At 45.9% G+C, this 22269-nt stretch overlaps 1 pseudogene; it reads right to left on the bottom strand.

Annotated features, from left to right (window-relative positions):
• The window catches only part of LOC111184989 (ectonucleotide pyrophosphatase/phosphodiesterase family member 7-like), a 32432-nt pseudogene extending 17595 nt beyond the window's left edge, over window positions 1-14837 (bottom strand).
• Window positions 14838-22269: the final 7432 nt, after the last annotated feature.

Here is a 22269-nt window from a genome sequence, read left to right as displayed (position 1 = left end):
GGTTGTTTCCATTTCTTGGCTGCTATGGATAATGCTGCTATGAACATTCACGTGCAAGTAACTGCTTCAGTCCCTGCTTTCAATTCTCTTAGGTCTAAACCTAGGAGTAGAATTGCTGGGTAATATGGTAACTCTATGTTTAACTTTTTGAGGAACTACCAAACTATTTTCCACAGTGGCTGCATCATTTTACGTTCCCACTACCAATGTTCAAGGGTTCCAGTTTCCCCACATCCTTGCCAGCACTTGCTATTTTCCTTTTTTTGATTATGGGCAACTTAGCAGGTATCAGTATCTCATTGTGGTTTTTAGTTGCATTTCCCGAATGCCTGATGATGTTGAGCGTTGCACCCTGTGAATACCATGAGTGAGAGTACTCTGTTAGGGGTAGGTAGAAGCCAAATGGGCAAGAATCTTTGGAGCCTCACAAACGAATAATGGAGGCTCTTGAAATCTACAAGAAACCCTCCTGTTGTTACAGCTTCCTGATGGCTGAGCCATGCCATCGCAGCAGACAACATGGAAGCACAGAGGTAATTCACCCAGGGAGTGCTCCTTTGCCCTTTTTTTTTTAAATCTGTAGTATCCTGAATCCCGGTCTATGTGACTCTCCACCCAGTTAAGAGAAAAATCCCTCTGGAATTATGAACACCTGCCATTTCACCTGTTCTAGTGTTTCTCCATGGTATTTTCTACCATCAACATTAGAATCAATTGAGTAGCTTGTTAAAAACACAGATTCCCGGGTCCCCACTGTAGCCCTTGCTGAATTTACAGTCATGGGGTGGGGTCCAGGAGTCTGCATTTTAACAACCTCTCCAGGTGGTTTTAGTGCCCGCTGACATGTCAGAACCACTGGTTCAGGGGCTGTTTGTCATTCACACTTGCATGTGGATTAGTTCCAGCAGACTGCCCCTTGCTCCAAAATCTGGGTTGACAGTAGCCCACTGTCCCCCTCCTTAAGGGACCAGGGGGAGGGCAGGCAGCCATCAGAACCTGGATCACTCTGGTATATGGGGAAATATGGAGGTCCAGAGCCACTGGGAGGACGTGGCAGGAGGGATTGGAGGAAGCCACGGGCAAAGAAACTTCCTCTTCTCTCAACCTATGGATTCTGGCTTCCATGCCCTGGGACCCAGAGGTCAATTTTAGCATCAGTTAAGTAGGCTAGCCTGGAAACCAATCATAGAATCCATTTTCCCCTCAAAGCGATATTACACAAGTTTCAAACAACTAACCTAAAATGAGCTCAGCGAGCATGACCCTTCCATTCTGTGGCATGGCTCGTCCCAGTAATTGTACAAAGGGAATTGTCTCCATGGTGTTTGGGTTATTTCCACCCTGACACTTAAAGGCATGTTCTAAATCCAGCCGGTGGCTGGGGACCATTCATGAGACCCAGCAGAGTTTCCACTGCCATGTTGGTTCCTCCTTCCTGCTTCTCAGGCCTCTTTATCCTGGTCAAGGGCCAGTTATGGAACGTGGGCAAAACAAGACAGAGGAGAGGGGAAGCTAAGAAACAGGCAGCTGCAGGGAGCAGCTATCATGGTTTTATTTGAATTGCATTTTCTATTCTGGAGACCATGGGGGGACCTGGCTGGAAAAACTACGTGAAGGTGATAGTGTTGGCTGTGCCTGGAGTTCCAGAGACTGCAAAGGGGCTGGTTTCACTTGGGTCACGTGATGCTGCACAAGTGGGGCTGGGCTTGGAGGCAGGACACCTGGCCTTGGCTCTTGTAAGCCCTTGCTCTCTCTCTGGGCCTCAGTTTCCCCGTATGTAGAATGAGTGTGGTTAATGGTTTCCAAGGGCCTTTCTGGCTGTATCATTCTGAGAGTCATTACTGTCATTTCAGTGTCTGGTGACGTGGGTAATTGTGCAAGTGAAACAGGAAGTAGGATGAGCTCTCCTAGTGAATGGGATTCCTGCTGCTTGCTAATTATGCTTTAATCAGGGTACAGTGCATACTCCCACACTTTATCAGTTATGGCAAGGTACAGGTATTTCACCCAGCCGAACATTTCAGGTCTGGGAAAGAACCAAGCTAGATTCAACTCCTTCTCCTGGTTCTCAGGGACTGATGTTTATTTATTTCCAAATACTTGCACAGTGAATTTAGGAAACCAGGAAGTCTAGAGTTTGATCCAACCCCTTCCTTTCTCCCTCCCTTTCTCAAATATTTTGAGCCAAGTACTGTTGTAAACTGTCTCATGGTATTTACACTCTAGGGGGCGGGAGAGAGTTAAAAAATAGAGTGTGTTGGTGCCTGCAGTACTCACAGGTATTTTCTCTTGGAATTCCCCTACTCATAGGCCCTGCTGAAAGGCAGGTTTAGGCACCGTATTTGTACCAAGTCTCTTCCCTTTGTTCAGTTGGTTGGCCGGAAACCCAATTCTGTCTTTCTCAATACTTGAACCAAGAGACACAGTAACTAACCAGCTGGTGGTGGGCTCTGCTGTCTCCCATGAGGAACCAGTAGCGAAAAGAGAAAGGTGGTCACGAGCGAGGGAAGCAGAGACAAGAAAGCCCATGGGGCTGATAAGAAAGACCACAGGGCTTCTGAGAGCCAGAGGAGGAAGTTTGGTTTCTATAATTGCATTTTCTATTCCCTGATTCCCTCTAATTTGGTTCCCATGCTCATGAGTTTGCCTGATAGAGCCTTGCCTTCTGTTTCTTACAACTGTTGCTCCCTGACGTGGCTGAGAGTAGGGCTGTGCCTTATTTATTTTGGTGTTTCCCTGGCACAAAGCAGAGACCTTTGCCCTTAGTAGGCATTCAACAAATGTTTGTTGGATTTAATTGAACAAATTCCATCCCATCCTCTGCCCCATATGTAGGCGGCCAGGTACAAACTGAAGAAATAGGAAGCAGACCTTGATTTAGTCCAAAGTCAACTTGGGAAAAAAATACTGTAGTGGGATGAAAATAAACCTATACATAATAGTTAAATCATTAAATAAACCTATAAATTAAACCTTTAGTGGAATTAAAATAAAATGCATAACCTAATATACTCAATAAGAGCATCTCCCTTCCCCCCCGCAAACATTTGCTCAATTCCTACATACTAATTTTCAGGTGGAACTGTAACTATTTGCCAATAGACCATTTGGGCATAGACACACTTTATCATGCATTCAGTTGTTTAACAATATTTTAAGGACCTACTTGTTTCATTCAGTAGTTCCTTTGAACCAAGCTACCATATTAAGCTGTAAACATGTCTTCATTTTCCTCCCGATTTGTGGGGTCCAGTGCTTCATTAAGTTCACATTCCCCAAACCAAAGAAGAAAGGTCTTATTAGCCAGCTAGTATGAAATCAATGAGGAAGAATAGCTGCTAAATCAAGTCAACCAACCACCTTATATCAACCTAGTGCTCCAATCTCAAGCAGACAAGCTCATTCAGACCTACAGCCAAGACACTGGTGGAAAAACAGCCCCCACTGGAGCTCAAAACCACACATACCCAAGTCTACACATTCAGAGTCCCACCCACTGATGATTCACTAGACCTGTAATAAAAGTGCTGGGGATGAGAACAGGTGGCTCAGTGCACCAGTTGAAACTTAAAACCTTATCAACTCCTGCTGCAGACATGAGGCTTGACCCCAACAGGACACCCCACGATGGGAGCCCTTTTCTGGACGGGGAAATAAGACCCTAGTGCCCATTTTACCAAACCGCTCTTGCTCATGTGTAAGTGCAGATGTAAAGTGCTGACTGCTTCTTTTTTGGCATTGCTTTTTAATTATGGCCATCAATAAATCATTCTATCCTTGAACAAGACTTGAGAATGGCCCTAAGGCAGAGGCACGATTCCTCAGGAACTAGGCCAACAGAGAATGGCTTGCTCACTCCTCACCTCTTCCTTTAATCCGCTGTCAGAAACAGAAACGTTCTCTCTTCAAGAAGCCTTGGAAGCAGACGGAAGCAGACGGCTGCACTTGCGTTCCATCTGGGAAGTCTGTTAATACGCAGTTCTACCCTTGGCCTGCCTTACCGGCCACTGTCACAGAAACGGGATCTCCCCTCTCTTCTGCCTTTTTTTCTCACTTCATTTCCCCCTCTTACTGGTGTAGTGGGCTGAATGGTGCCCCCCACCCCTCCCCAAGGATATGTCCATATTCTTATTCTCAGAACCTGTGAGTGTTGCCTTATTTGGAAACAGGGTCTTTGCAGTTGTAATTCAGTTAAGGATTTTGAGATGAGGAGATTATCCTAGATTATCTGTGTGGGCTCTAAGTGCAAAGATAAGTGTCCTTACAAGAGGCAGAAGAGGAGAAGGCACAGACAGAGAAGGCAATGTGACCACAGAAGCAGAGATTGGAGTGATGTGGCCACAAGCCCAGGAATGCTGGCAGCCATCAGAATTGGAAGAGGCAAGGAAGTCTTCTTCCCTGGAGCCTCCAGAGGGAACACAGCCCACTGACACCTTGATTTTGGACTACTGGCCTCCAGACTTTCTGTTGCTTTAAGCCACCCAGTTTATGGTACTTTGTTACAGCAGCCACAAGAAACGAATACACCTGAGCCCTCAGTCTCCGGTGGTTCCAGTTTCTCCTCTCATTCAAGGCCTTGGAATCCTGAGCAGTCATGATTTTTTGCTCCACTGCTCTGGTGTTTTGGTCCAACCCTTCCTCTGTGTGACGCATGGACCTGCAGCACTGGTATCACCTGGGAGCTTGTTGGAAATGCAGACTCTCAGGCCCCACCCCAGACCCACTGAACCGGAGTCTGCATTTTAACCAGATCCCCAGGTGATTCATATACATGTTCAAATTTGAGAAGCACTGGTAGGAGAAACTCTAAGGTGTCAATCAGATCTTTTCTCCAAGTATCCTAGTTTATTCATGTCATATCTGTTAAATACGACATGGAGGTTTTGTAAAAACACACCAAACTCTTAGGTTAGAACTGCATGCTGATGTGTTATGCATAATATGACATGATGTCTGAAATTTGCTATAAAAGATTCAAGGAAGGAAAGAAGGAAGGAAGGAAGGAAAGGAAGGAGGAAAGACAGGGCCTTGGGTAAGGACAGTGGAACAAGACTGGCAAAATGTGGACACATTTTTGCAGCTCAGTGCTAGGTATACGGGGCTTCATTGTGCGATTTTCTCTGCTTTTTTCTGCAAGGTGGAAATTTCCCTAGTGAAAAGTTAGGGAATATCCTAGTTTCCCAGCCTTCCTTATTTTCAGTTTTTTTCCATGAATCCATTTTTATCCCTTCGTGGAAATGGCTGGTGTTGGAGGGACATCTTTTCTATCTCAGTCTGTGGTTTTCGTTGCTCTGTTTGTTCATGTTTGTGGTTTTGCTGGCTTTCAGGACTTTTTTCAGCAGAAAGTTGTTTCTGGGGAAGCAGGATGGGAGCTGATTAAGGTTTATGGCACCTTCTAACTGGGTTTCCAACAACATCTGCTGGGCTTGTGTTGTTACCGGCAGCAGGAATTTAATTTCCTTTCTCTTTCCCTACCTCTCTTACTTCTTTCAGATTTTTTGTTCACTGGCTAGAGTATCATGTATGTGACCTTTGGCTCTCTGATTTACATGTGATTTGCATATCTAGTCCAGAGGTTCTCAATTAGGGGGTGATTTTTACCTCCCAAGGAACATGGGGCAGTGTCTGGAGACATTTTTGATAGGCACAACTAGGAGAGGAATGCTGCTGGAATCTAGTGAGTAGAGGCCAGGGATGCTGCTAAACACTCTACAACACACAGGACAGCCCCCCCAAGGCAAAGAAGGATCTGGCCCCAAATATCAGTAGCGGGACTGATAGTTTCTCAGATAGTTTCTCAGTTTCTCAACAGTAGTTGAGAAACCCTGATCTAGTCTTAAAGATCATCCAAGCGCATTTCGCCACACTTTTTTTGCTCTGTCCCATGAAGGAGAGGTGGACTCATGACTGATTACAACATCTCTGAGGAATTTTTACTTCTTATAAGCTGATTTTGAGATAGAATATAAGTGACTGCTCATTTGTGCAAGTTGTGCCCTGCACACTTTCAGGGAACACCATCCACATAGTATTCATGAAAACAACCCTTTCAGAATTGTGCAGCACATGGTCTACACAGCTATAAGTGGTTGCTCCAATTTTGGGGTTGCCCTGGGGGTTCTGGAACTGGGAGAGACTTTATTTCTGGCCACCATGAGCCCTGAGCACGCCAGAGAGTGTCCTTTCAAGAAAAGAGGAAATGTGGAACTGTGAGGACCTCACTTGTAGTATTCTAGACCATTGTCTCGTTGTGGAACGTCTCCTTTTCACCCCTGGGCCATATCCATTTGACTAGATCTAAAATTGTCAGATTATAATATCATGGCTTTTGTTTGAAACATGGTGGTGATGGCTTCTTATTTTCAGTCAGTTCCTTGGGGGAGGAAATACAAGCTGCTGCCATAAGACTTCCTATCCACCCACTATTTGCTTGGCGGGATTTCCATAGTTTCAGCAGCATAACTTATTCTTGCTGGTCTTCAATTACTTTGCAATAAAAACTGTGATTGCAAAAATGTTCATTGTCATTACCACTGATGGAGCAGTAAGTACAGGCTTCTGGAGAGGGAGAGGGAATTGCGTGACTTAAACTAGCAGAATGAGTTGCTCACCCCCAGAGAATGGCTTTTCATTTTGGCAAGGTCTGAGGGAAATTATGACAGAGTTCAGTGACACAGAGGGACAGTGCTGGGAGGTGTGGTCACTGAATCCACTGGGAGCCTGTGCCCTGTGGGCAGCCCCATGGATGGAGTTGGGGTTTCTTGGGACTCAGTAGTACTCTGGGTCATCGACTGCAACTCACCCCATCCCCACGCTGTTGGGCTCAGGCTGGGTGGTAGATCACTGAGCTTTCTGCCAGTCCTTCTTCCATTGTTCCTCCCTCTGATAACAGTCCCTGACTTTCCACTTGGGACCCACTACCATCCCCCCACAATGGGTGATGTGGTTTGTGTGGGACTTGCCATTCCCCACCCTGACCTGGGGGTGGGCATGTGGTCCCAGCTTGGGTGGTCAGCATCATTCCATCCCCCCACAGAGATTGGTTCTGAGAAGCAAATTGGTCCAATGAGAGCCAAACTTGGGAATTTTGTGGTCACTCTTAGGAAAGAGAAATAGAGAGGAGGAGGGGGAGAAGTAAAGAGAGAGCTTGATCGTTCTGATGATATAATTTGAGGATCTGGATGTAGCCATGCCTGTAACTATCAATTAATTATGTGTTATGGTTTGAACTGTGCTCCTCAAAAAAGATATGTTGGAGTCCTAAACCCCAGAGCCTCAGAATGTGACCTTATTTGGAAACAGGGTCATTGTAGAGGTGAGGTCCTACTAGAGTAGGGTGGGCCCCTAATCTGAGTGACTGGTGTTCTTATAATAATATGGTCATGTGAAGACAGAGACACAGGAAGAACTCCATGGTTTGGATGGAGGGTTGGAGGGATGCATCTACAAGCCAAGGAATGCCAAAGATCACCAGCGAACCACAAGAAGCTAGGAAGAGACAAAGGATTCCCTACAGCTTTCAGAGGGAGTATTGCTCTGTCAACACCTTGGTTTCAAACTTCTGGCCTCTAGACTGTGAGACAATAAATTTCTGTTGTTTTAAGCCACATAGTTTGTGGTGCTTTGTTATGGCAGCCCTAGGAGATTAGTATAAGTACTTTCAAATTAATAATCTTCCTCTTCCTCCTCCTTCTTCAAAATCATCATCATTATCATCGCCTTTGTCTAAGCAATAGAGAGGGTCTCCTATGGATGTGGAGACTGTGATGTGGGGTGTCCAGCCTCCATGGTCAGTCAGTGCCCCTCTTGCATCAGCCCCTAGGCCTCCAGGGTTACACCATAATTCTGGGGCTTTCTGGAGCTCCATGCTGGGGCATCATCCTGTTACCTGTTGCCTTTACACAAAGACTGATGCTCACCCCCTGGTTGTCTGGGCCCCATCCAAGACCTATTCATGGTAGGCAGAATTAAGGTGGCCCCAAGATTCCTGCCTCGGATATATACACCTTGTATAATTCCCTCGCCTTGCACATGGGTGGACCTGTGGCTGGCTTCTAACCAGTGGACATGGAAAAGTTGAAGGGATTTTGCAGATGTAACTAAGGGCCCTAATCAGTTCACTTTGAGTTAATCCAAAGGGAGATTATCCCAGGTGGACCTGACCTCCTCAGGTGTGCTCTTAGCAGAGGGTCTGGACCCAAGCTGCCATGGGTTCTACAGCTGCAAGGAAATGAAGTCTTCCAACAATTGCGTAAGCTTGGGAGAGGACCCCGAGCCTCAGATGAGACACCACCTCAGCCGGCACCTTGATTGCAGCCTTGTAAGACCCTGAGCAGAGGACTAAATTCAGCTATGCTCAGACTCCTGACGACAGAGAGATAATAAATGGGTGTTGTTCTAAGTTGCAAAGTTTGTGGTTAATTTTTATGCAGCCATAGAAAATGAATACGGCATTCCATTTTAAGGAACTACCAGGTGCTGTGGCCAAGACCCCTGTGTGTGTGTGTTTCTCTCTCTCTCTCTCTGTGTGTGTGTGTGTGTGTGTGTGTGCGTGTGTGTGTACATGGAGGTGGGGGATGATGAAGGGTGGGGGATGGAGCCAGGTGGGAAGGAGAAAACTACCTTGGAGGAAGTAATTGCCCTTCTTATGAAAGGGAAGAGCAGTTTGAGCAACATGCAGACCTGCCCAGTGCCCAGCCCTGGGAGCTGGAGGGAGAACATCGCCCCTAGTGTCAGGTCTTGGGAGCCTCCACCCTAGACAGAGGCCCCACTTCCACTGTCTTGCAGGTGGTGCTGGGGGCCAAATACTTGGAGGAAAAACACACCCTTTATAAAGATGCAAAGATTTTCTCACGTGAAGAGATGATGAGGTAGGATATTTTGAATTAATAGTCAGCTTTATTTTTAAAATCCTCTCTCCTGTATTCTTTCCTTCATTCAAACAGTCAGGATTTTTGTTTTTCATGCTCCGAGGAAAGGATGCCATGGGAGAAAGTGGAGAAAGCAGAGACTCCTTCTGGCTTTGGGGTGTCACACGCTCAGCCCATTGTGGGAGCCATGGAGGAGTTCGGGTGTAGAGAAAGGTTTGGGGGGGACCCAGGGGAGTAAGAGCAAATCTCTCCTGTCTGATTCCCTGAGAGAGGAAGGAAAGAGGTGGAAGGATCCCCAAGAAAGGGGCTGTTTGCCCTTTACTCTGGTGGAACTCCAGAGAGAAGGAAACAACCCCCCCAAAAGATCTGTGGGATTTGGGAGCAGAAAGGGTGGGAGCCCGAGCTGTGCGTCAAGCCCTAGAAAGATGGCCAGACCCTGGAGACATGTAAGTGTGTAGCTGGCCACCGTCTACACTGCTTGGCCCAACAAGAGATGCTCAAACAGTATTCGTCAACTGAAAGGATGAATACATTGTAAGCCCTCTACAAATTCTCCGGGAAGACTTTTTCACCAGCATCAGGAAAGCCGATGAGGGTCCATGTGATTCTAGCTCTGGGGTGAGGGCTCAGCTATTCACCACACCTGACAGCCCCCAGGCATGGAGAGGCCCTGCTGCCCAGATGTGGACCCAGGGGGCCCAGAGTTCTGACCCAACGAGCCAAGTCAGCTAAGCCTTATGCCCAGGGCATGGCCTCTCCCTGCCGTGCTCCCTGCCTGGGACCACCTGGTCCCTGGCCCCTTGGACTCTGTCTAGGAAGCTTGGAGGGGTGGTTACGTGGCTTCTCAGACCTGAGCCCTTATGGGAGCTGCCTACTTGTGCAGCTGAGCTGAGAATCAGGGAAGCAGCATCATTTCCTCACCTCTCCTCTGAGTTAACTTGCCCCAAGGTGTTCGTAAGAACTCCATTTAATTAGTCGTTGGGCCCAGAGAGCCCCTTTTATCATACTTTGTGTCAGGCCTACCCCTGGAATCTGAAGAGGTCTTTGGGTGCTGGCAGCACCAATTTTTATCCATTATTTTTTCTGTTACGGATGATGCTTTTCCACACTGGAGTCGGACAGAGGTCGGCTTGAGCCCAGCTCATGAAGACAAGTGCCGGTGCTTTTGCTGGTTCTAGGGTGGCATCTGTGTCATTAATACAACATATTCAGGGTGTCTACCCGCTGCCTGGGAGCTCTGAGGATGTGCAACATTTAAAGGTATTTGGAATACCTTTGGACTACTTAATTAGAAGGAAGGACACCAGAGGGCTGTAGGCATGCTAGAGGCAAGGATTGAGGACCAGTGTCTGGAACCATCCAGGGCTGAGTTCAAATCCTGCTTCTGCCCCTCAGCTGCTGTGGGACCTCAGGAGAGATTTGTACATTCATGGACCTTGGATATCTCAGTTGTTCTGACTTTTTATCACTGTTACGAGAATCGAAGGATATGATGATCGTGGTACTTGCTGAGCATTTTTGTAAGCCAGGTAGTGGTTCAACCACTCAAGACAGGGGTTTTCAGGACTTCCCTGATGGTGCAGTGGTTAAGAATCTGCCTGCCAATGCAGGAGACACAGGTTCAAGCCCTGGTCTGGGAAGATCCCACATGCTGCAGAGCAACTAAGCTTGTGCACCACAACTACTGAGTCTGTGCTCAAGAGCCCACGAGCCACAACTACTGAGCCCTCGTGCTACAACTACTGAAGCCCACGCTCCTAGAGCCTGTGCTCCGCAACAAGAGAAGCCACTGCAATGAGAAGCACGCTCATTGCAATGAAGAGTAACCCCTGCTTGCCTCAACTAGAGAAAGCCTGAGCACAGCAACGAAGACCCAATGCAGCCAATAAATAAATAAATAAAATAAATTTATATATATATTAACAAAAGACGGGTTTTCAGCTGGGGGCCAATTTGTCTCCCAGGCAGCTTTGGGCAATGTCTGGGGACATTCTTGGTTGTCACCGTGGGAGGAGGGGGCACTCCTGGCACCTAGAGGATAGAGACCAGGGATGCTGTCCAACATCCCACAGTGCACAGGATGGCCCCCACCACAGAGAACCATCTGGTCCCAAATGTCTGTAGTGCTGAGGCTGCAAAACCCGTTTTAAAGCAGTGACTCTCCACCAACTCAATAAATGGCAGGTCGGTTATAAATAAGGGGGACAGAGGAATATGTTTTTTCTATAAGGGGTGAATTAAAAAGAGTACCTTATGTATATAAATTTTGTTATTTATAGGCAATACATCCACATGGTCCAAGATCTAAAAGGTAAACAGGATGTACAATCCAAAGTCTCCCTTCTACCTCGTCCTCTTCCTGGAGGAATCAGTGTTACCAATTTCTTCTTTTTAGAGGTCCTCTGTGCATCTATAAGCAATTGTATGCACATATATACACACATGTTATACACACACACATGTGCATGCTACACATATTCTTTGCATCTTGCTTTTGTCACTTAATCCATCTTGGAGATAACTTCCTACTGGACACAAAAAGCTTCCTCAGTTTTTCTTTTAAAGGTGACAGAGTATGCCATTCTATGCATGTCCAGTATTTTACTTAACCACTCCCATCTGGATGGATAGTCACGTTGTTTCTATTTTCTTTTGCTCTTACAAACACTAATGTAATGAATATCTTTGTATGTACATCATTTTCCGCCAAGCAAGTATGTAATGGTAGGATAGAGTCCTACAAGTGGAATTGCCAAATAAGAAAGTTTTGTGCATTTGTAATTGTATGGGATGTTGTCAAATTACGCTCCACTGAAGCTGTACCTGTTTCCATTCCCTGCTGGCAGTGAATGTAGGAGAGGTGTTGGGGGGATTTTGTAATTTAAAAAATTTGCTCTCACTGTTTGTATCTTCTCATCAGAAGCCTTCTGGGAATAAATAAAAGGTGAGTGTTCCTTACCTTACAATATTTTGTGCCCATTGTATTTTCAGCATTCAGGGACCCAGAGTCTGCCCATGGGAGATCTTTTAAGTGTTATGAAGTTAATGCCCCTGGGAAGTGGCGTTCGCTTTCTCCAGAAAAGGGCTCTTTAGTTCCTGCTTCCTGGTGCTAATAGTTCCCGAATGACTTGCCTCTCAAAGAGTTTACATGTAGGAAAATCTCTCTCAGCAATCTCTCTCTGAGTGGTTGCTCAGCTTTATTTTTTGAGTTTCTGATTCAAACGCACCTTTGAGAGTCAGGTGGAAGTGATGAAAACCTCTTCCAGCAAAAAGGCACCGGCGGTTTGCCCATCATGTCAGAGGTTCCTAGAGCTGCCCTCGGACCCCAGTGAGTGGCTCTCTGGGTGGGGGTGAGGTTCATGCCACCAGCACCCCTCCTTGCCCTGCGAGAGGGGTCTGCAGATTCCCAGCTCAGAACTGGGCAGAACCAGTTTTGTGTGGCCAGGGGCACCCTTGTTCCTAGACTGGCTTCTCCTTTCCCACTTTCTGACCGAGTGACTGGTCAGTTACTCAGCCTTGCTGAGTCATCGTTTTCTCACCTGTGGACGGGGACAGTGCTTGCTTTGCAGTATCGTACTGGTGATAATGGAGGCAAAGCACCTGGCACAGAGCCCTGCATCAGGCTCACATTTGAGAAATGGAAGCTAATGTTAGTCTTATTATAGTGGAATCCTTTGCATCCTGACCCTCCTTTTCTTATTTTTTTTCCTTTTCTTCCCCCATCCTCAAAGATTTTTATTTAATTGTTATGTGGTAGGGCCAAGTATTTTTATTTTTTTAAAAATTAATTAATTAATTTTTTGGCTGCGTTGGGTCTTTTTTGCTGTGCACAGGCTTTCTCTAGTTGCAACGAGCCGCGGCTACCCTTCCTTGCAGTGCGTGGTCTTCTCATTGAGGTGGCTTCTCTTGTTGCAGAGCATGGGGTCCACGTGCGCAGGCTCAGCGGTTGTGGCTCGAGGGCTCTAGAGCACGGGCTCAGTAGTTGTGGCATACGGACTTAGCTGCTCTGAGGTATGCTGGATCTTCCCGGACCAGGGCTCGAACCCGTGTCCCCTGCATTGGCAGGCGGATTCTTAATCACTGCACCACCAGGGAAGTCCCTATTCTCAAATTTTTATTGGAGTGTAGTTGATTTGCAATGTTGTGTTAGTTTCAGCTGTACAGCAAAGTGAATCAATTATACATATACATATATCCACTCTTTTTTTTTGCGGTACGCGGGCCTCTCCCTGTTGTGGCCTCTCCCTTTGCGGAGCACAGGCTCCAGATGCGCAGGCTCAGCGGCCATGGCTCACGGACCCAGTCGCTCCGCGGCACGTGGGATCTTCCCGGACTGGGGCACGAACCCGTGTCCCCTGCATTGGCAGGCGGACTCTCAACCACTGCGCCACCAGGGAAGCCCTTTTTTTTTTTTTTTTTAAGATTCTTTTCCCATATAGGCCATTACAGAGTATTGAGTAGAGTTCCCTGTGCTATACAGCAGGTTCTTATTAGTTATCTGTCTTATGTATAGTAATGTGTAAATGTCTTTCTGCCTCTCTTTTAGATCGGAATCTCTTTATTTGCTTAGTGGCAACTGAGATTCTGGAACAATCACGTTCCTTTCTGTCACAAAGACCTTGTACATGCTGTTCCCTCTGCCTGGAATGCTTTTCCTTCCTCTGGACTCCTGAGGTCTCTTTCACTCGCAGCTCAACTGCCCCTTCCTCAGAGAACCCTTCCCTGCCTCTCTGAGTTCAAGTCAATTTGCCCTTGCTGTCTTCTCCTGGAGAAGCTCTTCTCTTTCTTCTTGGTGCCTCTCTGACTTGTAATGACATCTGTTGGTGTGTTTACTTGTCTAATGTCTGTCTCCCCCGTTGGATAACATGCTTCAGGTGAGCTGGAGGGACCAGCTTAGGCAAAGGCCCTGAGGCCGGTGGGAGCTGGTTGGAGGCCCAGGCAGGGGACCTTTGTGATCTGGAGGGAAGCTTGTGAGAGGAAGAGAGATGAGAGAGGTCAGGAGAGAGCAGGTCGGGGGCCAGGCTATGGGGACCTTCTGGATCACTGAAAGACAAAATTTGAATTCTCTTCAAAGATCATACGTGTCCCTCCAATGCACCAGTATTAAGCAGGGGAGTAACCTGATCTAACTGATTACTTTAAACTTTAATGTTTTATTATTTTTATAAAATTCTTTTAATGATTTACTTTTTAAAAAGATCACCGGCCACGATGTGAAAGGCAGGGTGGAGGGTAGGTGGAGGGTAGGGTGGGCCCAGGCTTTGGGGAGATCCCTTAGGAGGCTGCAGCCGTGGTCCCCATTCTGCCTGCAGGCCATGGGTTCTAGAAACAGCCCTGTGCATCCCTTAATATTCTAAGCTAGTGCTTCTTCCAGGGGGTGACCCCAAGTGGCATTGGCTGCCTCGGTCTCCCCAGAGATGACTGAGAATCAGCTCTGTTTCAGGGAACTACGGATGCGGGGTTTCCGCCCACATCATGGCCTGGCTGCAGGGCGGAGCTTACCTGAGGTGGTGGTGAAGTGAGACGGGGAGGTCATTGTCATGAAGGGCGGTGTGAGGTACTTGGCCTTCACGCCCTCCTGGCCAGGTGGTCCATGTTGGGGGTGTCCATGTCCTGGTCGTAGTCCTAGCGGAACCCATGAAAGGAGATCAGCAGCAGCTTGTGGAAGCTCTTCCTCCTGGGATGGGGTGGCAGCCGGCCCAGCCCAACAGGACGGGCAGCAGCAATGTGAAGGCCCTGGGCCCCGTCATGTCCCCAGTGCCTCACACGCTCACATCGCTGAGTTCACGGCCTGCTCCCACTTTCTCTCTTTTTTTTTTATCTGCAGTTGATCAAAGTCCACATTGATAATTCTGCTCCAGCTCTGCTGTGGATTAGAACACCTGGAGCGTAACGAGTTGGCACGTTCGACGTGACGGAAAAGTTCTGGAGGTGGATGGTGGTGGCGGCTGCACAGCACTGTGAATGCACTTAATGCCACTGCACTGTGCACTTTAAAAAGGTAAAAAATGCTAAATATTATGTGTATTTTACCACGATAAAAAAAGACAAACAGTGTGAAATATTTTGGACTCTTACACGAATTCCACTATTGTGAACATTTGGAGAACAAATTAGATTGGAGCTTTCCTTTACTCAATATAGCCTGTTTTTATAGGGAGAAGAAATTACTGTTCATTATGACTATGGAAACAGCCACTGTGGATTGAGTGCCCAGAGGGCTGGGAACTGTATATACATCATCTATTCTATCCCATTTAATTTTTTTGAAACCCTAGAAAGATTATTAGTTGAAAATTCCCTATAAGAATTACAAAAAGTCATTGTGGTCCAATAACAATAAAATTTACCATTTTTTATAGGTCAGAAACTTGGTTCTGTATAAAGAAAGGAAGAACATCAAAGAAGGAATAAGTAAAGGTAAATGTAAAATTAAAACTTTTGTTTTCCTTCTTTTTAGTTGATCTAACAGGTAATAGTTTGTTCACACTAGTAATAACAACAATGTATTTAATTATGTATATATCATATGTATGTGTATATATGTAAGTAGAGAAATACTTAACGTAAATCTAACAAAATATGTATGAGATCTATATGAGGAAAACTAGAAAACTCTGTTGAATGAAATCAAAGAACTAAGTAAATGGAGAGATGTTTCATGTTCATGGATGGGTAGGCTTAGTATCATCAGAATGTCAGTTCTTCCCAACTTAATCTATAGATTCAATGCAGTCCCAATCAAAATTCCAACATTATTTCACGGCTATTAACAAACTGATTCTAAAGTTTATATGGGGAGGCAAAAGACCATTCTACTCTTGTTTGTATGAGTTCAACTTGCCATTTCTTTTTTCAGGTTCCACATATAACTGATATCATGCAGTATTTGTCTTTCTCTGATTTATTTCATTTAGCATAATGCCCTCCATGTTCATTTATGTTGTTGCAAGTGACAAGATTTCCTTCTTTTTTAAGGCTGAATCATATTTCAGTGGTGTGTGTGTGTGTGTGTGTGTGTGTATGTGTGTGTGAGAGAGAGAGAGAAAGAGAGAGTATCACATTTTCTTTATCTGTTCATCCATTGACAGGCCCTTAGGTTGTTTCCATACCTTAGCTGTTGTGAATAATGCTGCAATAAACATGGGAGTTCAGATCTCTCTTTGAGATTAAAAAAAAAAACATTTTAATCATTTGCAAGTGGACAAATTTAGTGACATTTAGTACATTCACAGTGCTGTGCAACCATTACCACTATCTAGTTTCAGACTATTTTCATCACCCAAAAGGAAACTTCATACCCATTAACAGTCACTCCTCATTCCTCCCTCCCCCAGCCCCTAGCAACCACTTATCTCCTTTCTGTCTGTTTGGATCTACCTATTCTGGACATTTCATATAAATGGAATCACATAATATTTGGCCTTTTGTGTCTGGCTTCTTATAATGAGCACCATGTTTTCAAGGTTCATTCATGTTGTAGCATGTGTCAGCACTTCATTCCATTTCATGGCTGAATAATATTTTTATATATCCATTCACCGGCTGATGGACATTTGGGTTGTTTCCACCTTTTGGCTATTGTGAATAATCTGGCTGTGAACATTTGTGTATGAGCTTTTGTTTCAATACCCTCTGCTTTCCACTTACGTTTTTCAACATATTTATGAGATGGTTTTTACTTTGTAGCTGAATAAACAGCGCAGAGAGGCTATAGAACCTCTCCAAGGCCACACAGCAGAAGTGAGGCTGGGACTATAATTTTAATACTTGGCTACACATTTGCTGCACACAGGGGTTTAAATTCCCCAAGGGAACAGGCTTAAGCATACACCCATCCACCCCACATTTATTGAGCACATACTATGTGTCAGGTGCCAGAGGCACAGAAGTATAGATGTCAAGGTTGCCTGTGGGTGGCCCAGAGTCCAGGGGACAGGCAGACAAATAAGGGGGGTCCTGCCAGAGGTGTGAATGGGAGGTGACACAGGAGAACAGGGAGAGGGTCCTAACGGAGAAGCCAGGAGGAGGAGGGCTCCCTGGAGGAGGTGGTGCTAGAATTGAGTTTTGCAGGCTGGGAAGAATTAGCCTGTTGGAAGCATCTTCACTCAGCCGCTCATCCAGATATGACAGCAGTCTCCTAACAGATCTGCCTGTGGCTGCTTTCTACAGGTACATGGATGACATTTACCTTTGCAGCTTTGGAGAGATCTGTGAATTGTATAAAGATATCATCAGTGGGTTTTCTAGTGACAGGAGGTGACAGTCTGCCTAGGTTTTCAGGTGAAGTTTTCAGAAGGTTTTTATCTTGATGTGGGTGGACTGTGGGCTGGATCTCAGACCCAGAGGAGATGACCCATTTCCCTCTTCCTGAAATTGCCTGATAATTCTGTTCCAAGTATTTGCTTAGGTTGAATTTTTGGGGTGAGGAGGTGGTGTGTCAGGGGTGCTCCATTTTGTATTTGCATAACTTGGCCTCTCTTATTAATTAGCACGGTGTTTTGCTATAAAAGGGAATTTTGTAGAATTTTGTGATGAGTATGCAGCGAAGCAGTTGAGGGTATTTTGCAGCTTGCAGGCCTGGGCTCACATCTCTGCTCTGGGCTTACATTTTACACTTGGGGCAAATCTCATAACCTCTCTGTGCCTCTGTTTCTTTCTCTGTAAAAAGAAGTAATGATATATTTCCTGAGGTTGTGAGGCTCCAATGAGATGATGCATGTTGACAGGAATGCTTACTGCTCATGGGATATCCACATGCACCCCCTCACTTCCCAGTCCCCTTGTAATCGTGGGCCATGTGTTTTGAGTGGAAGCCACATCTATGACTTCCAGCCTGAAGCTTTCAAGGGCTGGTGCATAACCATCTCACCCTCTCATCCCCTGTCACAGTAAGTGTGGAAGCCTTGCATTGAGATGGTAGAGTCTCCATCATCCTGGGTCTCTGAGTGACCAAATAGAGCATAGTACCCAGCTAACTCGTGGTGGACATGGAATATGAGAAGTCAGCCTCTGTTGCCAAGCCACTGAGATTTTGGGGTTAATTTGTTATTGTGGCATAACCTAGTCTATCCTGGCTAATGCAGCAGGTAAGCACTTACATGGGTCCTTAGTACTGGTAAGTGCTCAACAAATGTTGGTTACTTTCAGTACAATAATAAATTGCTACCGATAGTTTCTTTATCTGATCTAATGATGCCAATATGCTATTTTGTGCTTGGACAAATTGGACTTGTCACTCCTTCCGACACGTGGAAAAGACAGATGATTGAGGGCCAATAAAACATCATTATCTTTAGTTTGCATCCCTGGATACCCTTGGTGGCAAAGAACAACATATGCTACTCTGGGGAAGCCAGGCTTGGAAGGGAGCTGTTGTTACCAGGATCAGGACTGTCCGAGGCCAGGCGTTCTTTGGTCAGGAGAGAACTCTGAGTCCCTGGTATGTAGATTCTCCAAGGGGATGTGAATACTGGTACTAAGTAGTTTGGCTCTTTGGGAACTGTATATTAATCACTTAGGCCCTTTTAGGGACAACACATATATATCTCAATATTCTGGAAAAATATAAAAACACATAAAACACATAAAAAACAGCCAGCAGTCATGCAGCAATCCACCATGGCCACTGAAACTTCCCCAAAGTGCAACATTTTGTGTAATCAACAGAGCTTAGTGGAGGTGGCTGGCTAGAGAGAATTCTAATTGTAGTCACTATAATGCTTATGGTCACAGCATTGCAGTGTATCTTGGTTTCTCTTTGGTGAGCTCTGGTTTGGAAGGTATAAATCCATCATCTGTTTTAGCAAATATTTATTGAGCACTTTGGATGGGGTGGAAGATGAAATATGGAGGAGAGAGTAAGTCTCTTCCTGGCCACTATGTTTTCAAGCTGTCCTAGTACTCAGCAGTGGGTCATGCAGGCTTGACGGTCCCACAGTTCCAGAAGCATCTCCCTCCCACCCATGCCATTCTGGACTAGATTCTTCTTTGCCAGCCCAGTAGATCCGTCTCTGACTCTTACTTTCTTTTGCATGGCAGTTATATCAGTCACTGGGAATTGTTACAGAAGTGCAGTGCATTTTGTGAAACTTACGGTTGATCAAGAATCCCATTAAACTTTGTTAAGAACTCTACATGTTTATGACATAGTTACTAGAGTGGAGATGGAGAAATTTCCAAACACATTATAGGAATCATCCCAACAGAAGGTAATAGTCAGAACTCTTGGTTGCAAGTGACAGAAACCCACATCTTACTAGTGTAGGTAAGAAAAGGGACTATGCTTTAGTCTGGTTTGCCCTCAAAGAAGACCTGAGGGACTTCCCTGGTGGCACAGTGGTTAAGAATCCACCTGCCAATGCAGGGGACACAGGTTCGATGCCTGGTCTGGGAAGATCCCACATGCCATGGAGCAACTAAGCCCTTGCGCCACAACTACTGAGCCTGTACTTTAGAGCCCACGAGCCACGACTACTGAAGCCTGCATGCCTAGAGCCCGTGTTCTGCAACAAGAGAAGCCACCGCAATGAGAAGCCCGCGCACTGCAACGAAGAGTAGTCCCTGCTCACCACAGCTAGAGAAAGCCCGCGTGCAGCAATGATGATCCAACACAGCCAAAAATAAATAAATAAAACAAATAGATTTATATATATTAAAAAAGCAGACCCTGAAACAAGGATGTGAGTGCAAGTGGTTTATTTGAGAGGTTACTCCAGGGAGCACCCATAAGGGAGTGGGGAAGTGATTCAAGGAAGGGAAGAAGGCCAACATGGCAAGTTTTAGTCTGGGGGGCATGCAGTACTAGAATGGTGAGTACCAATGGGCTATGGGCATGGCATCTGCAAGAGGCCTTATGAGGCATGATTTCCCATGTCCCTGAAGTCATTCTGCAGAAAGACAGGGATGCATCTGGGCTGTAGGAACCAGGGACTCACACATTACCAGATCTCTCTCTCCATCTCTGTGTCTGCCTTTGTCTGCATATCACCTCAATTTTCTCTCCCTGGGGACTGGCTTTCTCCATAAGGTGAGGAGTGTGGCCACAAATGCTCCTCTTTGTCTCACTCCAAAGTTCCTGTCATCACAGAGCATGTCTATATTTTCCCAGTTCCAGCTAGGAAAAACAAACCTGAGGGAAGAACTCTGATTGGCCTGTTTGGGTTAGATGCCCATCCCTGAACCAATCAACTGTGGACAGGGGGGCGGAGTCGCGTAAGAACATGGCAGCCCCCACCAGAGCCATGTGACTAGGGTAGGAAAAGGTGCAAGTCTCAACAGAAGGGAGGGGCCCGTAGGCTAAAAAAAAAAAAAAAGAGATGTCTGTGATGAAAGGAAAGGATTAGGAGATGCATCCTGTTAAACCTGTTACTGATTGGGGCTTTGAACATTTTTTTGAATATAAAGTTTCACTGTGGTTCTTTCAGCATGATTTAGCAGAAAGGTAAAATCCTAGCATGAGCTGAACATTTCCTATAGGCAGGCTGTTGCTGTGGATTCAAATACTTATTGATTGATCCAAAGATCAATTACAATGCTTCTCAAGGGATGTAAACTCTGATAGGGTCTGCTTATGATGGGGCTGATGTCAAGCAAGAGGAGAACTGGCATGTAGGACACTCTAATTTCTTTCTTCCATTGAGTACTGTCAAGTTTAGGTTCTGGCTGGCAGTGGATGCACCTGGAGGGATGGTTGCATATAAAGGATTGTGTGTGTGTTTATGTGTATGTTTGTTAGGTATTTTCCAAAGATGAGACCAGCATCCCACAAATGCCCTTTTGCAGTGTGATTGCAAACTCTTCATTAAGAGGTGGAGTTTATTTCCCTCCTCTTGAACCTGGGCTGGCCTACGACTTGCTTGGACCAATCGAATGTGGCTGAAGTGAGGGTGTCTGATGTTTGGTCCTAGGCCTTGAGAGCCCTTGTAGCTTCTTATTTTTGCTCTCTTGGAAGCCAGCACCAAGTAAGCCCTGGATCTTCTGCTCAAGGGGCCATGTGGAGAAGGGTTCTGGAGGATGAGAGGGCACATGAAGAAAAACCAAGCTCCCAGCCACCAGCAGCACCATCTGCCAAGCATGTGTGTGAGGCCATGTTGACCTTCCAGCCCAGCTGAGCCTCCAGCTGCATGTAGACACACAAGTGAGCCCGCGTGAGACCAGCAGAGGAAATGCCCAGCCATCGCACAGAATCATGAGAAATAACAAATTATTGTGGTTCAAAGCTACTAAATTTTTTTTTTTTTTTTTTTTTTTGGTATGCGGGCCTCTCGCTGTTGTGGCCTCTCCCGTTGCGGAACACAGGCTCCGGACGCGCTGGCTCAGCGGCCACGGCTCACGGGCCCAGCTGCTCCGTGGCATGTGGGATCCTCCCAGACCGGGGCACGAACCCGTGTCCCCTGCATCGGCAGGCGGACTCTCAACCACTGCGCCACCAGGGAAGCCCGCTACTAAGTTTTGAGTGTAATAGAAATAGCCCACGAGGGTGTGAGCATGTGGGGTACACAATTCCCATCTGCTGAAGATCCATGAGTTCCTAGGATCCAACCCAGAGCCAACTTATGTCCTCAATGTCCTTGTTTGAAACTTTTATGAAAACTTCCTTTAAAGACAATATTTTTAGAGCAGTTTTAGGTTCACAGCAAAATCAAAAGAAGGTACAGAGATTTCCCATATATCCTCTGCCCTGCACATGCACAGCCTCCCCCATTATCAACATCCCCACCAGAGTGGGACATTTGTTACAATTGATGGACCTAACACTGGCACATCATAGTCACCCAAAGTCCATAGTTTTATAGTTCACTCTTAGTGTTGTACATTGTATGGGTTTGGAGAATTCCTATGAAATTTTCACAGATTTGGACCATCCTCAGGGAAATCCCAAAGCTCAGAAATTATTTTGCCTCCTGGAATCTTCCACATGTAGTTGAGCCTTAGCAATTCTTAAGAAGGATCTGAAATGAAAGAAAAATTTAAGAAATGTATTCCTGTGGCTTCACTTTGGCAAGGTTCATGTTGAGTGTTCAGCTAAGTGCTCGTGTTAATAAGCCAGATAATGTTTTCCAAGACTGCTATGGCCTCAGGGTTGGCAGGATTCGAATGGCCTCCCGGCATCTCTGACATACCTATAAGGGTTGGATTCAGCTGGAATGGACCCAGGTCTCTTTGGGCTAATATGCTATTTCCTTAAGGCAAATGCCACGTCACATCCCCTCCTAGAAATCTCCACAAATAACAACCCCAGAAACATTGACAGAATATTGCTTTAACTGAAGATTTCAGGAGAACATAGAAGAGGTAATGTCACACATCACATGGTTAAACTTCCATCTTTTGTAAAGTTCCTCACTATATGGCCACGTCACTCTGTCCTTCCTCCCCATAATCTCTCCTCTCTGCT

Source organism: Delphinapterus leucas, chromosome 15, assembly GCF_059928025.1.
Source record: "Delphinapterus leucas isolate spDelLeu-1000000601 "Yukka" chromosome 15, BTC_Dleu_Yukka2, whole genome shotgun sequence".
Lineage (NCBI taxonomy): Eukaryota > Metazoa > Chordata > Mammalia > Artiodactyla > Monodontidae > Delphinapterus > Delphinapterus leucas.
Note: the sequence above shows the minus strand (reverse complement) of the source record. Positions and strands in the feature narration are given on the sequence as shown.